General features: G+C 41.6%; 1 protein-coding gene and 1 long non-coding RNA gene across 2 annotated transcripts in view; one reads left to right on the top strand and one right to left on the bottom strand.

Annotated features, from left to right (window-relative positions):
* The window catches only part of KYAT1 (kynurenine aminotransferase 1), an 86800-nt gene that overhangs the window by 46693 nt on the left and 31994 nt on the right, over positions 1–8113 (bottom strand). The window lies entirely within an intron of this gene.
* On the top strand, positions 3916–4363 carry LOC127036251 (uncharacterized). Its single transcript, XR_007770049.1, has 2 exons — positions 3916–4278; positions 4312–4363. It is a non-coding gene; the product is annotated as an uncharacterized LOC127036251 (long non-coding RNA).

Here is an 8113-nt window from a genome sequence, read left to right as displayed (position 1 = left end):
TTCCAATTCCATCTCCCAACCGTCCCAGCCAACACCAGACTAGTTAAGGAGATCTTTGAATAACCAACACGACTGGGAACAAGGCTGCTTGCTTCCTTGGATGCAGGATGGGGGAGGTTCGGGGTCAGGGTGAGGACCAAGGTAGAGTGGGTGGCTCCTCCGCAACAGACAGCGGGAACAAAAGAGATGCTGCTGTTCTGCAAGATAAGTGGGATGATGCCAAAGCTGCCATGGAGTTAACCAGAACCGCTGGTGGAGCCAACTTAGTTCAGGGTAACTCTCTCTGAATATAGGGGAGAGAAATGTGCTGATCCAGTTACTGCTGCATCACCCTAGATAGGGCTCTTATGTGCATCAGGGACTGAGGATGTCTGAGTCAAAGGACAAAAGTCCAGGGAGCCTCTTTAAATTTCAACTCTACTTTGCTGTGACACTTTGTATAGTTCCACACTATTTGCTGTTTTGGGCTTCTCTTTGAGGGGAGGGGGGATGGCACAGCTTTTTTTATTTTATTTATTTTTTTTATTTTTAAAGATGCTGGCATTTTGGTAAACTTTACCTCAAAGATCAACTTGGATTCAGGACTTTTTTTTGTTTAAATTTTTTTTTTTAAACCCCAGTTTCCATCTGCTGACTTGAGGTTGCACTGTCTTTACAGATTCCAGTCCTTTGTGCTGGCCAGTAGATCGCATGGCCTGCTTCCCTAGCTGGTATTGCCTAAATTAGCTGTTCTAGAATGTTACCTAGATTGGGCTGTCAGTAGGCTGAATTTGTTATTTTTAGTAAATGGGACAGGAAGGATGCAGCTCAATGCATGAGATAAGACTTGGGTGGAAAGCAGTAAGACTGTTTCTTCCAGAAGCACTGAGGTACTTCAAGACTTTGGATTTTAAAAAGTGTTTTAACTACTTTTTTAAACTTTTTTTTCCCCCTCAGCATTTTGTCTGGGGCATTAAAAATACAAACACACTAGCCAGCGTTATGTATAACTCAAAATAGGAGAGATGCTGCCTGTAGCAGAGAGGAATATTCAACAAGCTTCTTCCCTACCCTTGCTGTGGATATATATTTTTTTTTGAGGTTTTGCCAGCATCTTTTATAAGTACAATCTACAAAGCTACTTTTTTTGTTGTTGATTATAGCAGCTGTCATTCTTGCTGCTCCTCTTGGCCTACATGATGACAAGAGGCTAATGCTGATTGAACTTGGTGTTTGGGATGGTAACCCTGTTCTTCTCTCTGCCCTACTCTTAAGGAAGAGTCAAAGAATCCTCCCTGAACTGGGCTCCTCCAGCCCCCTGGGAGGGGAGGCCCCATAGTGATGAGAGAGGAATCTGTGTTGAAACAAGGCTAACTTGTGACTGTTCAGCAAAACCCCTTCTGCATTTGCAGAGGCAGCCATAGCTTAGTGATAGCTACTCATAATCATGTTCTCAAACCAGGGTGGTTAAAGTGTGGCTTACATTTCTACCATTCACCCCAAAGCCACCTTGTGTTCATTAGAAGGGGAAGCCTATGGACCCTACAGCTCCAGTAAGCAATGCTCCACCTTGCCCAGCTGCTTGGATCCTCCAAGACTGGTGCACTGCCTGCTGGGATATGTAGTATTTGCAGGCATTACCTACATATTAAAGCGGGGACGGCGGGTGGGCAGGCACTGGGTTCCTTGCAAGCTGCCACCAAAGCCCTGAGTTGGGCAAAGCATAGACACCCTCTGTCTCAGATCTTCTGGGCAATAACGAACACTACAGCTTCTCTTTCTGCATCAGATGTAATACACACTAGAAATGTTGAAACAATCTGTTTAACTAGGCTTTGGATTTGTTGATGCTCAGATGTTTAAATAAAGCTACATTGAAAGCTAGGAAAACTTAGCTTGTTTATAGAAACGCTTCTGAGAAGGGTATAAAGTCTGTCTCCCTTAGTCCATTCATCATGAAAAGTCAAACAATCCAAAGGGATAACGCAATCAACTCTTGTTTGCATGTTTTCCTAGTTCCCCTCCTTTCCAGAGGAAAAAGTGCTGTAAAAGCTCTTCTGGATGACAGGTTCACATTTCTAATGTGATTTTAGTGTGTGTTGAAATTACAACAGATATGGGGCTATTGGTGAAAGGAAGTGTGTTAGCTATTTCAGAATGCACTGTATCAGAGATCAGACTGGGATTTAGAAGTGTGATGCTAATGATTTGCAGAATGGGATTTACCAATCATGCTAGGGTTTTGTATTCACAAGGAGGGCAGTGAACCTGCTGGGGGGGACTTGAGACTGCTTACTCAAAAAATTGATCTGTTTCAAGATATAGTACAAATGCTGCTTTGAACTGACTCTCTATAGTCAGAGTAAGGACCTTGCAGATGGGGGAGGGAGTCTGTCTTTCCTACTCTGCTAGATTAAATTTGGTGTTTTGCAATTCTTTACTGAGCCCTGAACCAGTCCTGGGACTGTATGATTAGGACCCATCTACTCTACAGCAGTCATGGTACCTGGTTACAAAACAACTTACTAGTTGTAGCTTGCACAGATCTAACTGGTCCTTGGACTGTGCAGAGTTATAACATTGCTTATGGAAAGTGGGCTAAGGTTCTGCACCGGACTTGCCTGACTCTTCTGGTTGTACTGAAGGTGGGCTCTTAGTTATATAAAACTGCATTTAATTTAGGTCCTGAACTGTTTGTATAAATAGACTGAACTCCAGAAAGTTTGCTGTAAAGTGTCTAGAAATATGCATAGTAACACGCAGGCCTCCTGAACTGCTGTATAGCTCATCCTTAGGACAAACCACCATCCTGCTGGGGGGTGGCGGGGGTGGGGTGGGGGAAGACTTCCTCTTTTTAGAGTGTTTTCTACTGTTCGAAAAATAAGTATACGCCTATGTTTGACCCAGCTCCACAAAGCAAATATAAGACCAGTATTGATCATGCATGGAAACACAAGCTGCTTGCTGCTTTTTAAATATTTCAACCAGGACTGTTACAAGAAGTCTAGATAGCTCCCCCAGGGGCAAAATCAGAATGAATAAAGAGTTTTTGAAAACTTGTCATAATGGAAGCCAAGGTTATATTGAAATGCCTCACCCTGAATTGGTGAACTAGCTGAGATGCACTTTTCCTCTTCCTTCAAGCAGATGTTGGAGCTACACTAGCAGATCTCAGAGGCATGAGGTGGGGGAGAGCTTGAATTTTAAGTGTGGGGTCAAAACCTGAGCTGCTGTGCACCTACAGTTGCTCAATACTTATCCAGACATTGGCCCATAACAGGACAAGTTCTCATTTTCCAGTACAGTTCCCTTCCTTTTCCTGATCACTCAACCCTTGAGTGACCTAGCTAACACACTCTTTCCCAACTATAGGCAAGTCAGTCAATGCCCCATTTTTTTAGTATTTTTTTTTAAAGTGGGTTATCAGGTAGAAGCTGAGTTGGGCTGCAAATGACCTGTGTACTATCCTAGGAAACCTGTTCAGGTTAAACAGACCAGTGAGGTTCTGATTAGTGTTTCTTCTTACTGGTAGTCTTAAAGGATTCTAATAGTAATAACCAGGATCTGCATATGTTAGCTGCTAAACTAAAAACAGAACTTAAATTAAAGCCAAATGTCTCCTAACAGCACTACTGAGTTGAACTAGTTCTTGGGGCCACTATTTATCCCAGGTACACTTGTGCCACAATAGGAACCACAGTTCTAAGCTTTTTGGTAAACTGAATTCTAGCTGTGATGGTAAGTGGCCTGATGTTTAAGTTGCAACTAATGAATTTGAACCAACCAAGGTAGCAGAAGCTGAATCTGTTAAATGTGTTTAAATCTTGCTGTGCTTCGAAACAATGCATTGGAATGTCTGTTTTGTGGTTTTGTGTTTTTTTTCTTCTACTGAACTTACCAGTTGGTCCACTGTTAACCTACAGGTGGAACTAATTTACTGTGCCCCTCAACTCTTTCTTGGGTATTTGGAGGTATTCATGATTTTTATTTCTACTTTGTATTAACTACTTTCACTCCCCTAGAGCATCCTACCTCAGGACCTTTTTCTCCACCACTTGTTTTGTGCTCACTTTCATTTTTTTAACAAAACCAAACTCTTGATGATTATCAGCATGGATAACATTTTAAGGTCACTTTCAGTCTCTGAACCACACTTAGGTCCTCAGTTTTTGTTCTAACAGATAAGTAGGAAACTGGAAAACATATTCATGTTTTGCAGCAGATGAGGTACGAGGAAAATAAGCTCCAAAATCTTATTGGATTGAACAGTGGTGAGGCGTTAAGCCATTTCCATTTCATGTCATTTTATTATTTAAGCCTTTTCCATTTCAGCCACTTCCTTTTTATGAAAGGGACTTGATTGAATAAATATTTTGAAACCTCATTTAGTCTGTGATTTCCATTCTCTTCCAGTTCTCCTGAGGTAGGATGGCTCTTTTGAATAGATGGGGTGCCTGCTTTAGAAGTGCAGTAGGGTGATTACTCTAGTGATGTTTACTCATACTAGGGCTTGGCTACACTCGAAACTCCAAAGCGCTGCCGTGGGAGCTCTCCCAGCGCTGCATGTACTCCACCTCCCCGTGGGGATTAGCTTGCAGCGCTGGGAGCCGCGCTCCCAGCGCTGGGGCACTGTTTACACTGGCACTTTGCAGCGCTGGGAGCACAGCTGCGCTCAGGAGTGTGTTTGTGTTTTTTTCACACCCCTGAGCGAGAAAGTTGCAGCACTGTAAAGTGCCAGTGCAGCCAAGGCCCTAGTGTCATTCATGTGGCCAGCTGTTCCTGTTGGCTCTATCCTTATCCAGCAATGATCTTTAAAATGTTGATATGATGTCTATTCTCTTCAACGAAGAACAAAATGGTCATATGCCTTAAATTGTAATAACACCTGTGTTGAGCTGTTACTCAGCATTTGCAAGAGGTTGAAAACTTCAAGTACTAACATAGGCTTTAATCTCATTTAGCAGTACTGTTCAGAAACCTTTAGCTACACACTGGATGCTGCAATCTTGCTGTCAACCATCCAGTTAAAAAAAAAAAAATGGGTTCTGTCTCTCCCATCTGCATGGAGTTGAGCACCAATTTGGCAAGTAATATCAGCGGGAAGTGCACATTCTCTCTCCCCACTTTCTCCTGCTGTAGCTGGAGACTAATATATATTGCTTTGAAACACTTCTGAAATCTGACCCATTAACTTACTATTTAAAAATAGCAGGTAGTTATGAATAGCCCTAGCTGAAAGGGGAGTCTAGCAAGTCAAGATGGAGTAAAGCTGCCTGGCAAGAAAAGCTGAATGTGGGATTTCTAAAAATCCCACATTCTCCACTGATCTGCTCTTTCAAGAAGTTCTATGAACAAATGGGGAGCTGTGCGAATTGCTCTTGTTTAGAGCAAACTAGTGCGGGCTGTGTGAAAAGAACTGACAGGACCTCATAATAAGAGTGTCTATACAGCTGCTATGTCCCCTTCCTCAGGACATAACTCATGGCTTAAACACTTCACATGGCTTATAAAAGTACCCTCACCGTTGTAGCTTGGTGTCCTCCACACTCTGGTATGACACTTTAGAATTGTGAAACTGAGTTAAGCCTTATATGTTGGATTATGATAAGGCAGGTAACAGCACCTCCAGTGCTGAAGGCTGCTATGCTTTCTCTGAAAGACTTGTAAGACTGGACACTTTAACAAAATAAACATTAACTTTTTATTTCCATTTTCCCTTATTTTTGTTCCTCTAAAGTACTTTGGCTAATACAGCATTTAATGTTCCAAGATCAGGCTCCTTGTGGAAAGATGTTAATGACTCCTGCTATTGTTTAGGAGTGATTGTTCCTTACTTCCCCCTGCAGTAGATGAGCCCTTGTGGGTTGGGTGATTCATTCCAGGGGGAGGAAAAAGAGAAAATCTGAGAGCAGACTTCACATGACTATACAATGAATGGTTGAAGTGGGATGACTACACAGTCCTTTATATACTTTCCCTTTGTTTCTAAACGATAGACTGAAAGTAATATAAATAGCTGGATCACTGATAGTGCAGTAAATGTAAAATTGATGAGTGTAGTCTATTAGTGGTGCCCTATAGCATTGACTTGGATTTTTTTAGGGAGAAGATTTCTAAAAGCACTTAGTTCTTTTCCCATTGATTTCATTCCCTATCCCTTTCAGTGGAAAGGTCTGCAGAACAAACAAAAAACTTCTGCCAGTCACCATAAAAATATTGCTCCCAGCCAATTAACTGTATACCTCAGCATGCATCATATCTACCTGCCTAAACTGATACATATGCACACACGCGTGCATGCTGGAACTAGGGGTGCTGCTGCACTTCCTGGCTTAAAGTGGTTTCCATTATATACAGGGTTTACAGTTTGGTTCAATGGCTCTCAGCATACCCTGTATAAAAATTGTTCCAGCACTACTGGATAAATCTTCCACTCTTTCTGATAGCTTCAGAAGCAATAGACTTCACTTTAACAGCTGAACATATTTTGGAATACATTCGAGCTAGACAATAAATTCAGCCCATATCTTTGAGAGTTAAAGTAGGTACTGTGTGTGTGTAAAATAAGTATCCCCTTCTATGTTTGTAAAAGTAATGGGTTTTGCCCTGTTGCATTTTTACAAGCAAGGGAAATTGTTGATTACATGCTACTGGTCCCATTTCAGTTTGGGAAATGTGTTAGAACGAAAACTTGTCTTATTCAGCAGCATGGCTGAGTTTTAACCAAATGCTTTTAGTAGCAGAACTGAGCTGAGAAAGGGGAGAACAAAGATCTTTGTTATAAAGCTCAATGGGGCTTAAACACCCCTTTGGCAGTGCTTATCTTTATTCACTAGCTCTCTACAACTCTGAAATACTGGGGGGCTGAGGGGGAGGAATAAAACAAAACATGCCAGGTAAGAAAACAACTTCTGCTCGCAGGATTGTAGGAGGGTTGCACTGAAGTGAGGTGGGGAGTTCTAGGGAAACCTGAAGTAACATCTTTACTGCAAAAAAAGTATTTTGTTTTTACCTCTAGATAACAATCTCTTTGTAAATACCCTAGTGGAGGCAAGGCCACAGGCAGGCTTTAATCTTACTGTAGCTAGTCAAGGTCAACTCAATACCCGCACCAGCTGAGGTTTACATCAGCTAGCCATGAGGAGGTAAAAATGACGTATACCTTGTCTCCACTACGATTTTACATTAAGACAGTTATCTCAGTATAAAATCACTTTTCTTGCAGTGAAGACAGCATGGGCTGTGCGGCTACTGAAGCCTGCAAATATACCTATCCAAATGGTTACACTTGTTTAAAAACAAAACTAAATTCAAACTAAATTCTTTGTAACTTTGCACATTTCCAGACCCCTATTACCACCTCTCCCATATTGTTCTTCTCACCATTATCCCCTCTTCCCATAACTTATTCATGACCACATCCAGGTTCTATGTTCCTGTCTCCCTTGGTGGCTAGTGACCACAATTGTATGCAAGGTCTTGGAACAAATTTTGAAAGAGGAAGTAGTTAAGGACATGGGGTGAATAGTAATTGAGATAAATTATAACATGGTTTTACAAAAGGTAGATTGTGCTACACCAACGTGATATCTTTCTTTGAGACTGTAACCAATTTTTCTAGACAAAGAAATTCAGTAGTGCTCTAATCCACCTGGATTTCAGTAAGGCTTTTGATACAGTTCCACGGGGAAAATTAAAGTTAAATTGGAGAAGATGGGGATTAATACAAGAATTAAAAGGTGGGTAAGGAACTAGTTAAAGGGGAGACTTCAGTGGACCATACTGAAAGGTGAATCATCAGGCTCAAGGGTGGTTACTAGTGGAGTTCCTCACAGAGCGGCCTTAGGACCAATCTCATTTAACATTTTCGTTAACAACCTCGGCACAAAGTGGGAGTGTGCTAATAAAACTTGTGGCTGAGAAAAAGTTGGGAGGTATTGCCAATGTGGAGGAGGACTGGAATATGATACAAGAAGATCTGGATGACCTTGAAAAGAGTAATAGAAATTAGATGACATTTAATAGTGCAAGGTTTTGCACTTTGGGACTAACAACAAGAATTTTTGCTATAAGCTCGACACGTGTCATTTAGAAGTGCCAGAGGAGAAGAAAGAGCTGGATGGACTGGTCAACC

Source organism: Gopherus flavomarginatus, chromosome 17 (genome assembly GCF_025201925.1).
Source record: "Gopherus flavomarginatus isolate rGopFla2 chromosome 17, rGopFla2.mat.asm, whole genome shotgun sequence".
Lineage (NCBI taxonomy): Eukaryota > Metazoa > Chordata > Testudines > Testudinidae > Gopherus > Gopherus flavomarginatus.
This window is presented reverse-complemented; position numbering and strand designations above follow the sequence as displayed.